Source organism: Heterocephalus glaber, unplaced genomic scaffold (assembly GCF_053883595.1).
Source record: "Heterocephalus glaber isolate CG9 unplaced genomic scaffold, H.glaber_assembly_v1.0 deba00001472, whole genome shotgun sequence".
NCBI lineage: Eukaryota > Metazoa > Chordata > Mammalia > Rodentia > Bathyergidae > Heterocephalus > Heterocephalus glaber.
Genome location: NW_028258315.1, coordinates 2,625,277 through 2,642,039, shown reverse-complemented (window position 1 = coordinate 2,642,039; position 16,763 = coordinate 2,625,277). Strand labels below are relative to the sequence as shown.

At 48.3% G+C, this 16,763-nt stretch overlaps 1 protein-coding gene across 2 annotated transcripts in view; it reads left to right on the top strand.

Annotated features, from left to right (window-relative positions):
• Nucleotides 1-16,763, top strand: part of Gmds (GDP-mannose 4,6-dehydratase) — a 546,952-nt gene that overhangs the window by 506,583 nt on the left and 23,606 nt on the right. The window contains exon 10 of one of the 2 annotated variants that reach the window (XR_015439275.1): nucleotides 1-16,763. This exon is cut by the window's left edge and continues 28,250 nt beyond it; it is cut by the window's right edge and continues 21,777 nt beyond it. The exons of the other annotated variant lie outside the window; for it this stretch is intronic. The gene's annotated coding sequence lies outside the window, so the exon portion shown is untranslated. 2 annotated transcript variants of the gene reach the window in all.

Below are 16,763 nucleotides of genomic sequence, written 5' to 3'. Positions count from 1 at the left end.
CAGTCGCTGTGGGCCCAGGGTAGGGTTGAGGGACCCGAGACCCCGACGTCGGGGCCACAGGAGGACGCCACGGTGTGACCTGTATTCTTCAAAACATCACTGGGCTGTGGGAACAACTCTGCAGGGAGAAAGGAGCATGGTCTCCTACTGTTCCAGAAGAGGGGGTAGCAAAACTGCTTCTAGGGAGCTTTGGGAAGTCTCGGTTGAGTGGGTCAGAAGAACAGGTGATTTCCAGGCACCTTGGTGAAGTGTAGACTGGGCTGGGCTCGGATGGAAAGGGGCAGCAGCCTTTTCTGAGCCAGCAACCTCAGCCCCTTCCAGACACCCTCCCTGCGCTGTTCCCGTGCCCTCCTCCCTCCCCAGCACCCTGACTAGGGTTTCGAAGATGTCCCTAGCTGAATCCCCCTCCTTTGCCTGTGAGTGCTCTGACAAAGCTCCACGATGCCAAGGGAAGCTACGGTGGGATCACAAGCATCATGTTTGAGCAGCGAGCTCTATGACATAAGAAGCCTGTTTGAGGCTTGACATCTCCTTAAGGAGCGCAGAGAAAGAAAGGCCATGGTTGAATGGAAAGAGTCCATCCCCAACGGTGACATCCAGAAAGGAGGAAAATCGCGAGCAGTGGAATCAATAAATGGAAACCTACATCCTCGTGCTGACTCTTAAGGCAAGGACTCATCTGTGGAAGTTTGGTTTTTGGGGCCCTCACTCTCTCTCCATTCGCCTGTCTGCCAGTCATCCTCAGGGTGGCAGCCTCCCAGCAGGCGGCCTAGCATCTTGCAGGAGAGAACACAAAACAGGAAGCCCCAACTTTGTGTCTCTGTCCAACAACCAGGGAATCGCCAGGATCACTTTTTCTAGCTCTGCCACCTACTGTCCAGCTGGCCTTCCTGGGCCTTCCTTCTGCCCACTGTTGGGTTCCCTGACTGCAGGCTGTGCTGAGACAAAGGCCAGTGCCTGCCCATCACTGCAGCTGGACTGTGTGGTCTACTTTGTGTTGCTGTAACAGAGTTCCTGAGACTTTGTCATTTATATGGAACAGAAATGTATTTCTTACACTTCTGGAGGCTGGAAAGTCGAAGGTCAATGGACTGCCTCTGGTGAGGACCTTCTTGCTGGGGGACTCTGGAGTCCCAAGTGGCCCAGGGCAGAGCATGGCAGGACAATGAGCGACAGCCATTCCCTCGGTAGCCCATTAGTCCAGGAATGGATGAGCCCATTCATGAGGCTCTACGTCACCCAGTCTCCATGGAAAGGTCCACTCCAAATGCCATTAACATTTGACTTGGAGGATTCAGTGTCCAACAGGAGTTCTGAGACACAAACATCCAGACAGAAGTGAGGACCGCAATGGATTCGGTAGAATGAGTGCTGTTCATCAGACTTCTGCTCTCTGTCCTAGGCTGGAACATGATCGAGAAGAAGTAGGACAGGGTCTGTGGGACACCCTGGGGGCTTGGTCCCTCCAGCCGCAGGTCAGCATGTGTCCTAAAACCACAGGCTACGTGCTGGGGGCACTTGGGCTGGGGAATAGGTGAGCCACTGACCCCCATAGCAAGCCTCCATGTATGCCAGATCAGGTGCTTCTAATTTTCATTCCCAGCCCCACTCCGGGTTTGTGTGTGGCCTCAAGCAAGCCACTTAACCTGTCTACTTCCTTCTATGTCAAGTGGAGATAATAATACTTAATGACATCACAGGGGCGTACTGCATATTAATTAATGAGTGTTTGCGAAGGGCTTTGAAGATGCGAAGCTGCCTAAGTGCTTAAGCATCCTGATGATAGTCCTGGCTTCTCATTAGAGCCTTCCCAGGTTCCTGGGCCATCACTTGCTGATCACAGCCAGGATGTAATAGCACCTGCTCTGCAGTCCCACAGGGACCTATGGCTCTGCCCCCAAGAATTCCACCCAAATGGGTTTATAATTTTAAAAAGATGTTGCTTAGGCCAGTGTCTGAACTCTGGGCCAGTTGCAGGGATCCCCAGCAACTTTCCAGAAGCCAGGGGACTACGCTGAGGTCTTGGCTGCAAACAGTGCTCATTGTAATTACTTTCATCTTTTATGTGGCACTGCTCAGATACAGATTGAAAACTGCTTGCTGGGACTTTCAGTCTCCTCGGGCCATATCTCAAGGTCAGGATGGGGGAAAATGGAGGCCATATGGTGTGGCCAGCACTGATTTATTTACAAAGCCGTAGAACTATGCCGGGGAGAATGAGAGTTCCTAATGTGCTTGTCGTCTAGGCTGCTCTCTGAAGGATTCCAGGTGCTGTCAGGAATATCCCCTCCACTCTTCTGTGTGGCCAAGTGGATTTTAGGTGGGCCAGCAACATCTTCTATCATGTTATATTGCCTGTGTCTCACAAGCCTAATAGGAGGATTGAATTCAGGTAATAATCTGAGTAGAAAGGAGTGTATTCCCAAAGCTTGGTAGAGTTTGGGCCCTTATTTGTTTGACCTGGGAAGTGAACAGACTTGAATGCATCCCAGGATTTTGCAACTTAAGCACACTTTGTTTGACGATTCTAACCAAAGTTGTGATTCCTGGACATTCTTCTCACTGACATGTGTCTGTTTTGTCCAACTGGACAGCCACAGATGACCCCCTTCCCTCCTCACCCTCTCCAGCCTCCCTGGAGAAACTCATCCTGTGTCTACAAAATGTTCAAAGTTTCAAAAAGCTGAAATGACTTTCTCAGTGTTTTAGGGTCCTTGGGGTTGTTTTTACTGCTTTTGGATTTGGGAGCTTTTAAACCTAAAGACACACTGAGCCCCACTCCCTGAAGAACTAGCTCTCAAGATTGTCACACTCTTGTCAGAGCTGAAGTCCTAGGTGCTACGTTGAAAGGGTCTCAGGACCCCTTGGGATTTCATAGCATGGTGGCGGTGGCTTCACCTTGCCTGTCTCGTGACTGTCACCTAGATGCCATTGGGAGAGATTTGTTTTCCATGCATGCGCCACTGAGGAAGCAAGCAGGCACCGAAGCCAGCACACACGTCACTTTCTCAGGTGCCACTTAAGCACCTGCTTGGAGAACACTGGCAGGCTCTTTGCGATGGGGAGGGATGTGACACACATCTAGGGCTTGCAGCCCAGCCGACTCTGTCACACAGAATGACCAAGTGCAGGCAGGCGAGACTTCTCAGGGTACACCACAGATAACCTTAGCTTAAATAACACGTTAACTTGCTAGAGAAACAAACTGGGTTTAAACTGGATTTTTTTAGTGCATGTTGCATAACAGTTGTGATTGTCTTTTTGCTGAAATCTGAGGTCTTAACATAGGTCAGTATTCTTAAAGGCCTTCAAAGTTTGTTATAAACTGTGAGTGGATGGTGTCAGGTTTATTGTGACCAGAACCTTGTGTGGGGTTGGAGAGGCTCAGTGAGAGAGGAATATACTCATGTTCAGTTGGCACCTCACTGTCACCTGCCCTTTGGCCACTGGTGGACCTCTGTCACCTGCCTGCCAACCTATTCCTGTCTGGGTAGGCACCCTGCATGTCACTCGTGGGTACCACACCTGATGGTGCCCTGAGCAAAGTACCCAGGTGGAAGGGAGGACGGTGGCGATGCATCCTTCGGAGCTGGCCTCAGGAGCTGTCCAGGCCCTGGACGTGCTTTAGTGAAATGACTCTCCCCAGGGACCTTGCCCGGGTGAAAATGTTCTGAAATTGATTTGTGATGACAGTTGGACAACTTGGCAAAGTAACTAAAGGCCATTGAATTGTACATTCGGGATGGGGAATTATATGATAAGTAAAACATGTGGTGATAAAGTTGTAAAATAATCCTACCCCAGCATCGGATCTCAGGGCATTTCCAGCCTCCTCCCACACATCTCTTGGGGCAAGCAGTCTGCTGGGGCCCTGTACATGGAGCTCCTCACTTGCTCATGGGGTGCCCGTGGGAGATTGATGGGGAAAGGCCGTTTGGGTGTTTTCCTAGTAAAGTAAAACCTGCCCTCGTGTACCCTCTACATTTGCCTTCCCTAAGCAGCCACATCCCCTTCTCTTGGGAGACTGCAGGGGTCTGAGGACAACTCCAGGTGTCCCTAACCCACAGGTCTCTCACTGTAAGCAAACTCTAATTGCACCTTCCTGTTCCTTGCCCAACCACTAGCTTGGTAGGGGTGACAACGCCATACCAGCAGGTGACATTGACCTCTCCAAGCCTAGGTCCTCAGTTCCTCATCTCTGCAATGAAAGAGGAGTAGAAAACTTCTCTCGTGTTTCTGGCTTGTTTCTGTGTTTACTTCTGTGATGCTGGGAATCAAATCCAGCCACTCACATGCTAAAGGTGTGCTTTACCTCTAAGCTACACGCCAGCCCCCAGATTCTGAGACAGAGAATATCATTATGTATATTGATCTTGTTCTCTTCCTCTATAAGTATTTTTAAAACTTTACTCTAAAAGTAATATGTGTGTGGTGCTGCAGATGGCTCTCCTCCCACTGAGCTATGCCTCCGGCCATCTGAAAGTAGTGTTTTTCAAAAGAATGTGATTAACCATTGAGAGCAATTGCTCTTCTCTCTCATGATCAGTACATGCCAGTTAACCAAGATTGCCCTAAAGTAGATGGAACATTGGGTGGAAATGGCACTTGCCTCCCACCCATCCTGTGATGCCTCAGTGCTTTGTGCAGGGCCAGCAGCCAGCAGGGTGTCTGCCCCTCCTCCCCATGGGTCTCTGACCGAGTCTAGCAAAGTAAGACTACAGGTGGTGCTCTCAGCTTGGGAACTAGAGCTCGGGGAAGGGTCGTTGTTAGGGACCAAGTCCCGGGTAGCGATGAGAACGCCCCTCCAGACAGTGCCCCCTCGCTTAGGATTCTGGGCACGTGTTCTGGGTAATCGTTCAGGAATCCATTTGCAAAGGCACGCCCGCAGCCGGCCCGCAGGCTCCTGGGAAAGGCCCAGAACGGCCCTCGAAGGGCATGCGGAGGACTGCTGTCCAGGGCTCACCCTGCCTCTAAGCAAGGAGGGCACATTTGGTGATTTTTTTTTTTTTGAGTTCTTTGTTACAAGGATTTTGAGGGGAAGGAAGAATAAAGTAAAGGAGAGAATTTTGCTTGATTCTGCAGGGAGAGGGAGAGGAATCTGTGAGCGTGGGGCATCCGCCCTGGCTCCCACTGGGATGGAAACGTTTTCCCGCGCCTGCGTGCTCATGCTCCTGGGGGCGCTAAGGACAGGAAATCTGGTCTCGCTTCACAAACCTGGGCAGTGAAAGAGCCGTGTGAACACCAGTTAATAAATGCCTAGGTCTGTTTTTAACCATAGAGAGTATCAGTGTCCTGCTTGAAAGCATTCCTAAACTAGTCCATGTTGTAAAATAATACAGAAAACTGACGGGTTTATTCAGACACAAGTTGCTGTAGAGTGGTTATCTGCTGCCTCATCTGGTTTTTATGATCTGTACGGTAGCTGTCACATGCAGCCTTGGCCAGCCATCCTCAGGCTCAGCCTCTCGTTTCAGCACCTGCCGAGGAGTGTGAGCACCACATCCAGCACCGAGGCTAATGGGCTCTGTCTGCAGCCCGTCCCTGCCCGCCTGTGCTGTCTGCTCTCCACCATAACTCACTCAGCTCTGGGGGCCCCCGGGGAGCAGGCGCTGCAGAGCCTGGGGTTCCCAGCACCAGGGCTTCATGCTCATCAGGAGTCCAGGGCATCAAAGACCTCCGATGGAGGCTGGAGGTTCCCGCTCAGACACCATGAATCAGTCAAGGCACAGGCACTCCCGGGAGCCAGCGCCATCTGGCCCACTGGGAAGCAAACCCTCTCAGCTGTCCCCTCGTGAGGGTCCTCTCTGAAGCTGGATGGGCAGGGCACTGGGAGGTGCTTGACCTGCACCTGTGGTCCCATCCCTGTACTCACACAGGCACACACGCATGCACGCCCATGCACACACACAGCCTTCAGCACAGGGCTCGGGAGGCCAGACCTCGGCCTCTCTGTGGCCTTCTTCTAGAGCACAGTGTATGTCATTGCCCTTCGGTCCTCAGCCCAGGGGTATCTCGTTTATGGGGTGAAAGAGGTGCAGTGTGCAGCCAGGAGCCGGGAAATGCTAAGCTTAGCGTTTCCCAGCCATCAGCTCAGTCCTGCCCTGCACACAACCTGCTCTCCATTCACTCAGCTCTGCAGGTGCTACCTCCCTGAGCCAAACTTGTGATTCCTGGCTGGGGAATGGAGTCAAAGCAAGGGGTCGGCCACTAAACATTTTTTCCAAAATGAATAAATTGCTTCCTCATTGACCCAATGAAAAGAAGGCTAGGCCTGGGTCCGATTTAGCAGCCTGAGCGCTGACTGACAGGAGGCAGCACCGTGGCCCTGTGGCCATTGGCCTGTGCTCAGAACGGGCCTGCAGGGGCCTGAGCCCAGGGGCTGAGCCGAGTTCCCAGGGACAGCAGTGGCTGCGCTTCCTCGACAGCAGCCCACAGACCTAAGCCATGTGCTTCCTGCTAGGAAAGTGTGATTGACCTTATCTGAACAACTGGACATGGGGTCTTGGAAAATTCATTTCATTAGTTAAGACAATTAACTTGCAGCTAGGTGTGGACCCAGTCTCAAAATAAAATTTAAAAAGGGCTGGAGATGTGGCTCTGATAGAGCACTGAGCTAGCATGCACAAGGGCCTGGGTTCCATCTCCTGTACTGCAGAAAAGAGCAGGGGAAGAAGATAATTAATTTGCAAGAATAAGTGAACAAAAGGAGAACTGATAGTTTGGCAGACACTGCCCCAGAGCTGGACTATGGAGGCAGATGTCCTGGGCCCAGCCAGCCTGCAGTCTCTGTCACCCCAGTCAGTTGCCCACCTCACTTCTGCTAGGTCTGAGTGACAAGGACATGCGGTCCCGACTGTGAGGACAGGGGCACAGACGAGTAGGACACCGTGGCCAAACGCACAGCCCTCTGGATTGTCGGAGCTGAGGAGGAGCGTGGACATGCTTTATGTTGTTCTTTCTTGTTTTGTGCAAAAAATGTTAATGGCTCTGAACTGTTAAAAAAAACAATGTAAATATTTTACATAAATAGGAAATTTCTCATTAAACAATGTATGTATATGAGCACAACATGAAATAGTTTAGTGAGTAGTCTTAGAAGTTTGAGGAAAGAATAATGAGAATCCATGTGGTCACCCTGCACTTTTTATTGGGTTCCCATGATGTAACCAGCCCTATGTGGGTCCTAATTGTTATAAAATGCACATAATGTAAAATTTTTCACTGACTATTTTAACCTTTTTTTTGCAGTACTGCGGATCAAACATGGGTGCTCTACCACTGAGCTACAACTCTGGCCCTTTTCATTTTTTGTTTTGAAACAAAGTCTCATTAAGTTGTTCACTAGAATGAGAGGTATGCACCACTTCCCCTGGCCATTTTTCCCGTCCTTAACTACAGTTCAGTGGCATTAAGTGCATTCACATTGTCATGCACCATCACATCCATCTCCAAAACTCTTCATCTTGAAAGACCAAAACTACCCCATCATGCAACTCCCCTTTCCCCGACCCCAAGCCCCTGAAAGCCCCTGTTCTACTTTCCATTTCCATGAATCTGAGTAACCCAGAAACCTCAAAGAAGTAAACGCATACAGTTCTCCTTTTGTGACCAGCTTATCTTACTGAGCACAATGTCCATGAGTGGCACGTGTCAGAATTCCTTTTTATTGTTTAAGCAGAGTTATATTGCACCCTACAACCGGACCACATTCTGCTCACTCATTCAGCCATCAGTGGACACTTGAGTTGCTTCCATATGTTGGCTGTTTTGAATAACACTGCAGTCAATATGAGTATGCAAATATCTGTTTGACACTCTGCTTTCAGTTCTTTGAGTTATAAGCCAGAAGTAGAATGACTGCCTGTCTCACATGGTAATTCTATTTCTAATTTTTTGAACAACCAATATATTGTTGTCCATAGCAGCCTCAGAATTTTACACTCCTACCAGCAGTGCATAAGGGTTCCAACTTCTTCACATCCTTGCTGACTCTTGTTATTTTTGATAGTGTCTGCTATCCAAGAAGCCATCCTGTGGGTTGTGAGATGGTATCTCATTTGTGGTTTTGGTTTGCACTTCCTAATCCAGTGAGGTTGAGCATCGCTTCATGTGCTGTTGGCTATCTATATATCTTCTTTGTAGAAATGTCTAGTCAGGACCCATCCCCATTTCTAATTGGGTTATTCTAGGTTGTTTTGAGTTGTAGAAGTTCCTAATATATTGTGGCTATTAGTCCTTTCTCAGGTTTATGATTTTCAAGTATTTTCTTCCATTCAGTAGGTTGCCTTTTCACTCTGTTGACTGTGTCCTTTGATGAACAGAAGTTTTAATTTTAATGTACTCTAGTACAGTGAACCTTCAAGTTACAACCAACCTGGCATCCAAACAACTTGGGTTACAACTGGAATTTTTTGTTTGTTTGTTTTGTTTTTTGGTACTGGGGATTGAACTCAGGTCCTTGCGCTGCAAGGCAGGCAGCGGAACCACTGAGCTAAATCCCTGGCTCTGGAATTTTAGTTTTAACTTACAAAGTCTTGAGTTATGACCCGAATGCCAGCCGCTTGTACTTCCAGATGGTCTTAGATACAGATTTAACTCTTACAGAGTTCTGGAAGGAACATGGCAGCATCCTTCCCTATGTGGGGTTAAATAAGAAATCCTGGGCTGAGATCTGCCTGGAAGAAAGCATGGCCTAAAATTATACAAGAGAGAGACTGTGAAGGGTGTGTAGAGGAGCCTGAGCCTTCAGTTGACCAGCTTGAGTTACAACCAGCCTTCGGGAACCAAATGAGTTTCTAAGTTATTTTCACTTTTGGTGCCTATGTTTTTAGAGTTGCACCCAAGAAATCATCACTAAATCCATAAATCTTTTCTGATTCATAAATCAATGCCATAAATCTTTTTTATGTTTATTTCTATGAGTTTTTATAATCTTGGGTCTTTGATCTATTTCCAGTTCATATAGGGTATGAAGTAAGGGTCCAACTTGGCTCTTTCTACATGGATATCCAATTTTTCCATTACCATTTATTGGAAATACTTTTTCCCCACTGAATGTTCTTGCACCCTCAGAGAAAATCAGTTGACCCTATTTGCAAAGTTTCATTTCCAGGGTCTCTATTCCATCTATTGGTCAGTAAGTCCATCTTTACGACAATACCACATTATTTTCAGCACTTTATCTTTGTAATGAGCTTTGCAGTCATGAAGTCTGAGACCTTCAACTCTGTTCTTCTTTTCCAGAATGGTTTTGGTTATTCAGATCCCCTTGTGGCTCCTATAAATTTTAGGATGGCTTTTTATTTTTCAGGAATTTTGCAGGGATGCATTAAATCTGTAGATTACTTTCAGTCGTAATTTTTTACAACCTGAACAGTAGTGAATCCAGAATACAGGATGTCTCACCCTTTATTTGTGTATCTTGTGCTTGATTTCGAAGCCTTATCATAAACACAGGGCCATCTTTGGTCATAGAAAAATAAAAATTTAATCTTTTGCTGACAATAGCTTACATAAGACAAATGGCATGAATGAAGGGAGAGCGTAGATAAGAAGGGATGCCAGTGCCAGGGGCCGTGCCATGGGGTCTGAGGAGGGAAGCGTATCTGTCCTTCCTGATGCTACCCACCTCAGGACCCTCGTGAGTCTGAAAATGACCACAAGCCAGGTGTCCAGCAGCCGATGGCCTGGATGACTGAGAGTGACCAGGAAGGGAACACAGAGCAGGCCAGCCTGAGGAACTGGGGGCCCAGAAGAGTGGGAAGGGGGCCAGACAGCTCCAAGTGTCTGCAGCAGCCACAGGATGGACAGTAGCGCAGTTTTCACCAAATGGCTGCCCAGACACCCGGTCCAGTAAGGATGATCTTCTGAGGAGCTTTCTGATGGCCCCAGATGCCCTGCTTCCACCAAGACAAACTCAGGCTGACCTTTGTGAGCTCTGCCTCACCATCCATGATGAGCACAGCAGGTAGGGAACCTCCCATCAGCAGCAACCACGGTGCTTGGCAGTGGCGAGCGTGTGGCATGGAAGCCATGGGCTTTCCTCTAACACCGGCTTGGAACCAAGGCCCATGTGCATTTGTGTGTCTGGGATGGGAGAGCAGAAAGAGCACTGTTTCTTACGGCGGGACGTCTCGAGGCTTTGTACCCGCACAGGCTTCTGTTCACCTCCTCCAGATCCTGTGCACCAGAGATCCAGGTCTGCTGAAGGTGAAGAAGTCCACACAGAAATCTCCCTGCTTCCAGACACTGCAGAGTGGCACCTGTGTGGCATCCGCCAAAGGCCCACACCTGTATCCACTTCCTCCCAGGTCAGAGAAGGGGAGAGCAAATGTGGCGTTGGCCATGTCCACAGCTTCAGACCTCTTGGATGCAACTAGGAAGTGTGTCCCGAGCCACCGATGTGCCACAGCTGCTGCTCTGTTATAGCAGGCGTGGGAGCCCTGGTGACATGGGACCCTGGCACGGAGGTCACAGAGCATGGTCGGGGAACTCCAGGAAGACACCCGCCTCCCCCGCAGAAGGCGGGCAGGGCCTATTCCAGGACCAGACCACACATGGCCTGTGGGAGAAGCTCCACTGGGCTCAGCGAGCCAACCAGCTGACTTTTGGAACTCATCCTGGGGGCTCCTTGCCCATGTGACAGGTGTGGGCCACAGACGGGGAGGACCCTCGTGTGTGTCCGTGCTGCCAAACCTGCACCTGGATCTGGTTATATCTTTGCGCTGTGCTCTTGGTGCCTTGAGACCTAGCGGGGCTGTCCCAGGGCTTGGTGTACCTGCTAAATGCCAAGCCCAGTTTCTGTCCCGTGAAAGGCCGGGTCTCCTCTGTGGGCCATGGCAGGGTCACTGGTATTTCTCCGATTCACTCATCTGTTCATTTGTTTTCCATCTGAGACTGTCACGGTTTAAAGCAGTTAATTAATGGACAGTAAGAGGGGTTTTTTCTCCCTGTGCTTGCTAATTAATGAAATGAGAATTGATGGGTGAATCTTGGTAGTACATGCCTATAATCCCAGCACTCTGGGAGGCTGAAGCAGGAGGACTGCAAGTTCAAGCTCAGCCTGGGCAACTTAGTGACTTAGCAAGGCCTTGTCTCAAAATAAAAAATAAAATTTAAAATGGCTGGCAATGTAGCTAAGTGCACAGGCCTTGGGTTCAATTTCCAGTACTGAAAAAATAATAATAGTAACAATAATATTAATAATAATAATAATTAGTGAGAGCAACCTTGCAGTGTTGTGAGTCCTGCTCAGTTACTGATGGACTCTGGGTGTTTCATTCATTGTCCTTAAATGGGAACCACTGCAACAGGCCACCTAGGGACACCATGGAAGGACATAAAGGAGGCTTCTATGGCTTTAGAGCAAGAAATCACATAATCACTGGCTGGTTCTCTTCTTGGCACCGAGTTGGGTCAGAAGAGAGCTGGTGGGACCAGTGAATGCTTTCGGCCTGGGCCAGGGTCACGGCTGCTGGGACAGTTGAGACCTTTTGCCACCATGTAGACAGCAGTCCACTGAGGTGGTGAGGAGGGGCAGGGGCCTTGTGGCAGAGCTGTGCTTCTCAGAGAGGTCTTGCGGCTCCCTCCAGCTTTGCCACTTTCCAGCCGAATGAAGGGGCCCCCAGAAGTTGTCACTTGTGCAAGGCGGTCACCAAGAGGTCACTTAGAAAGCGAGGTTCTGAGGGGACAGTCACTGTGCGGGAGGCATACTGAATATTCCACCTGGCTCCTTGGGACACTGCCAGGAGGATTTGGAAGTATGTCACCAGGCATTGCCACCCACAAAAAGGAACAAGACATGTTAGAACTGTTCTAACAGGGGCCCTGGGAACACAATACCTGAGGGCTATCTCTGAACAGTCAAAATGTCCTTATGGGAGGAGGGTGCAATAAACTTTTCTTCAGAAATAAAGATGAGATGGAAAGAAGCTGGGTGGCATAGGCTTTGTGTTTGAGAATGAGTTGGAATATAGCAAAAGGGAAAATACCCTTTGTCCTGCATGTAAAGAAGACGAAGTAATTAGGGCAAGAACACTGGGATCTATTGCAGTGGTGCCTGGTGTAATGTGCTTTTGTGTCATGAGGTTCACAAAGAGGAGAGCTCAGCTCCTTAAGCATCTGAGTTGGACATCATATGATTAGACGAATTAAAGTGTATTACCAAATGCACAGTGTTAGACACATTTTTAATGCTCTGGGCATAAATATAATGTGTGAATTTAGACATGAAGAAATTATCAGATACCTGCCCTTCTGAATCTAAACCATAGGCCAAGTCATTGACCTGTGCGATTTGCGTTTTCCCATCTGTTAAGAGTTAGTGACACAGGGTCGGGATTTAGCTGAGTGGTTTCACCGCCTGCCTCACAAGCACAAGGTCCTGAGTTCAATCTCAGATATCAAAAAAAAAAGGTTAATGACATGTACTTGAAATGAGTCGTAGCAGGACAGCTTTACACCCCAAGAGTAGTAGGATCATTTCTTCCTAGAACCCAAGTTCCGTTCCTGTAAACTGTTCAAAACCAGGGCCCTGGGCAGGGGATTTAGCTCAGTGGTTCCACCGCCTGCCTCAAAAGTGCAAGGTCCTGAGTTCGATCCCCAGTACCAAAAAAAAAAACCAAAAAGAAAAAACCAGGGCCCTAATGGCTAGAAAGGTTCCTGTGACACACACCTCCCCACAAACCCAGCCATAGGGCCAGCAGTTTTCCAGCATATCCCCAACTTTGCATGTGAATCATATCTTGTAGAAATGCCACTGTTTTAAAAATAAGAATTATAATTACACTTGTATATTTTTAATCACCTTAAAAATAAGTTTACAATCTTCTATTTATGATTCTGTGTAGTATTGTCTTTACCACCATTATATCTAAAAATTTAGGGCAATAAGTTCAAATATGAGCTCTGAGGAAAGCATGTTTTAGATCCTTTATTGGCAAGGTCTCAGCAACAGCCAACAGAAAAATGAAACAGATGTGGCCAGCGGATGATCACCACAGTATTTTCACACTCAGGCCAACAAAAGGCAGCTATTTTACAGAAACAATTTCACTGAAAATTATTAATGGTTACAACATTTCTTACCTTGGGAGTGGAGATTAGCTAAATGGCCCATGGATTAAAGTACTATGAAAGCAGCAGGCCTGACAGTGTGCTTTGCAAAACTGCTTTGCATTTTTAGTGATATGGGAAGAGCCATGCTTTTCCTTGTGTGCAAGAAAATTTAATTGCAAAATCTTAACCTGTTCAAAACCATTCCTTTCTGTCACAGCAAGGAGTGAGGGATTGGCTGAACTGAAGCTTGCTCTGTTTTGCCCACACAAGTTATAAGGTTGGCATAGCTCATGGGGCAGCCCCAAGTAGGGAGACAAGAGTAACCCCTATGGTCTCTTGTGTACCTGGAGCAGCTCTACCAGCAGCCGTAAATAAGGAAGCCATGGCAGGGAAGAAAAAGCTTCCCTTGGACAAGGTGGGTATGGCAGTTATCTGGGTATTCCAAGAAGTAAACTTGGACTCAGCAGCCCTTCCTGTGAACCTCTGCCACCCAGAGCCACCACAGGGCATGAGTGAAGAGTGACCTGCAGAGACCCTGGAAAGAGGATGCGGTGAGAATGTGGTAAGCAGGGCATGGCAGGGCACACCCGTGATCCCAGCTCTCTGGGAGGCTGAGGCAGGAAGACAGCAATGTCAAGCCCAGCCTGGGCAGCTTGGAAACTTTGTGAGACCCTGTCTCAAAATTTAAAAATAAAATAAAAAACAGTCATGGATATAGCCCAGTGGGAAGGCCCCAGGTTCAATCCCGAGTACTGGAGAACAAGATACAATGAGCCATTCCCCAAATCACAGACCCCAGGCCTGTCCCACCTAACCTGGAGAAAGCTTTGGGCAAGGACCACAGCCTCGCCTCGCCTCCTGGAGACAGGTTTAAAGCTTCACGCAAGGAGCACAGGTCCCCAGTGCTCATAGACCTCAAGGGCCTCCAGGGCCTCTGGAGCTGAGGCTCTGTGCTGGCCTGTGCACATAGCTGGTCCCAGGACACCTGCCAGAAGGGATGCTGGCCCCCTTGCTGCACGCTGGCAGGCCCTGTGACACTCTCCATTTGCAGTTCAGGGTTCAAGGTGAACCCCGCCTCCAGCCCACAGGACAAAGACCAGGCAGATCTCCGCCATAAGGGAAGGGAGGATTTTGAAGGAGGAATTCAAGTTCTCTTCAAGAAAACCAAACTCTTCTGGCAAACTGGAATGACAGTTACAGAGCTGAGGACTTAGGGGCAGGTTTACAGATGACCCTGGCCAGGTTTCAGCAGGAATGGAGCTTGCTCCTGGCCACCCGTATTTGGAGAACGTGATTTCCAGGCACAGAGCCCACAGGATAAAAAGGAAATCGCTATGCAGGGCACATTTTCCAAGTGAGGAACCCACAAAGTGGGACAAGGGAAGTCCCTAAGGAGGCAGTGAGATAAAGGCCTTGGGTTCTGAGGAGGCTTCTCTTTGCCTCCATTGTTTGAGGGGAAAGGGAGTGAGCTTCGTGGGAGTATTTCCACTTCCCCTTTCCCGAAGGTGAGCCAGAGATGCAAGGAAGAGTCGAAGACGTGTTCAAGATACTAACCCGAAAGGGCAGCCAGTCGGGTAAAAGCCTTCACTTTAGCTGAATCCTCCAGAAGGAAAGCAGAGAGGAAGGAGATGGCCAAAAGCCATCCCGGAGAGATGAGCTGTAGCAGTCAGCAGCTGACGGCCATGCTGGAGCTGCTCCCACCTGGGATGGTTAAGGGGCCTTTCCCACATCTCCCTCCTGGCTCTGTTCTTGCCCAGTGCCGAGGGCGGAGTCACCCGATAAGGATCAAAGTGGCCCTTCAGGTTCTGCCATGCTGGCTCAGGCAGGCACTTGCTGTGCTGCACCCTGGCCTTGTGAGGGACGTTTCCCACCTGTGAGGAGGATAATCTCTTCTCCTCCGACCATGCGACCATGCACCCTGAGACGGGGCGCTGCCCCCAGGGCACTTCCTGCGTGCCGTCCCTAGCCATTCCATGCTCCCCTCCAGTTTTCTCTGCTAACATGACAGCGATGGTTCTATGTTCCTTGGGCACTCAGAAATGGGTGAGGCCAGGGGGAGCCCTGCAGCACTCGGGACAGACGGGGGCGTCCCTGGACACTCCATCACCAGCATTCAGCAAGGGGAAGCCCAGGACCGCTGCAGGCACAGGGTCTAAGATCAATCCACAGATATTTCTTGTCAAAGCCGTAAATCATTCTTACACCCCGGAGTCACCACCTGCAGCAGTGTCCCTCACTCAGCCTCACGGGCCACCGAAACTCAGGGTTTCTGACCAGCCAGGCCCTTGGGGCCCAGCCCAAGCGCTGCTTCCACCTGGGGCGCTTGTCCGCAGATCTCCCGGTGGCCAGGCAAGGCTCCGCCCGAACACCACCTCGGCAGCATTCCTAGTTCCCATTACTCAGTCGTGTTTCTTTATTTTTATTAGTACATGTTTGCAGTCCATGATGATATCCTGGGGAGTTCACATATGTACGTAATACACCTTCGTTCTTTCTCTGTCTCTCCCCTCCTGACCCTCACTTCTCCCACCAACTCTTGTTCCCCTTTCCATTTGCAAAACCTCTAGTTCTATTATTTTCTTCAATTCTCTTCTTAAAAACCCTTTTCTCGCTTCCTTCCTTCCCGACTCCCACCATCTTTTGGTCCCCGGTACCAATAAAAGAGCTCTCCCTGTTTCCTGTAATCTGTCTTTTACTTTGCTCTTTATTTACACTTTGGGTTTCTTATATAAAAGAAAGCATGTGATACTTAAATTTGGATGTCTGATTCACTTAACATTATGGTCTCAAAGTGCATCCATTTACCTACAAATGCCTCAAGTTTATGCTCCCTTGTGGCACACACAGTAGTTCTCCATTGTATATAAATACCACATTTTCTTTACCCATTCATTTGATGATGAGCATATACGCTGTTTCCAAGATTTAGCTGTTATGAATTGTGCTGCTATAAACATGGGTATGCATGTATCACAATCATATGATATTTTCAGTTCTTTCAGGAAGATACCTAGAAGAATAGTTGCATCAAATAGAATTTCTATTTTTAGTTTTCTGAAGCATCTCCATACTCATCTCCAGAGCGGTTGTACTAGTCTACATTCCTACCAACAATGTAGAAGGGTTCCTTTTTCCCCAGAGCCTTGCTTTTTGTTATTATTTGATTCCTTCATGATAGCCATTCTTTCTTGAGTAAGATGGTATCTCAGTGTTGTTTTAATTTGCGTTTCTCTAATGGCCAGAGAAGTTGAACATTTTTTTCGTGTATATATTGGCCATCTGTTCTTCTTCTGAGAAGTATCAATTCATTTCAGTTGCCCATTTTTTATTGAGTCTTTTATTTTGAAGGAGTCTAAATTTTTTGAGTTCTTTATATATTTTAGATAATAGTCCTCTGACTGAGGAATAGCTGGCAAAAAATATTCCCGTTCTATAGGTTGTCTCTTCACTCTGTTGTTTACTTTATGTGCAGAAGCTTTTAATTTGACATGATCCCATTTGTTGATTCTCTGTCCTGTATTATTTCTTGTGCCACTGGGGTTCTGTTCAACACCTATGTCTTCAAGAGTTTTTCTATTTTATCTTCCAGCAGTTTGAGTGTTTCTGTTTTAATATTTAGATTTGATTCATTTTGATTTTTGTTTAGCACATGGTGAGATATATGGGTGTAGGCCTAATATTCTGGATTTGGATATCCACTTTTCCCA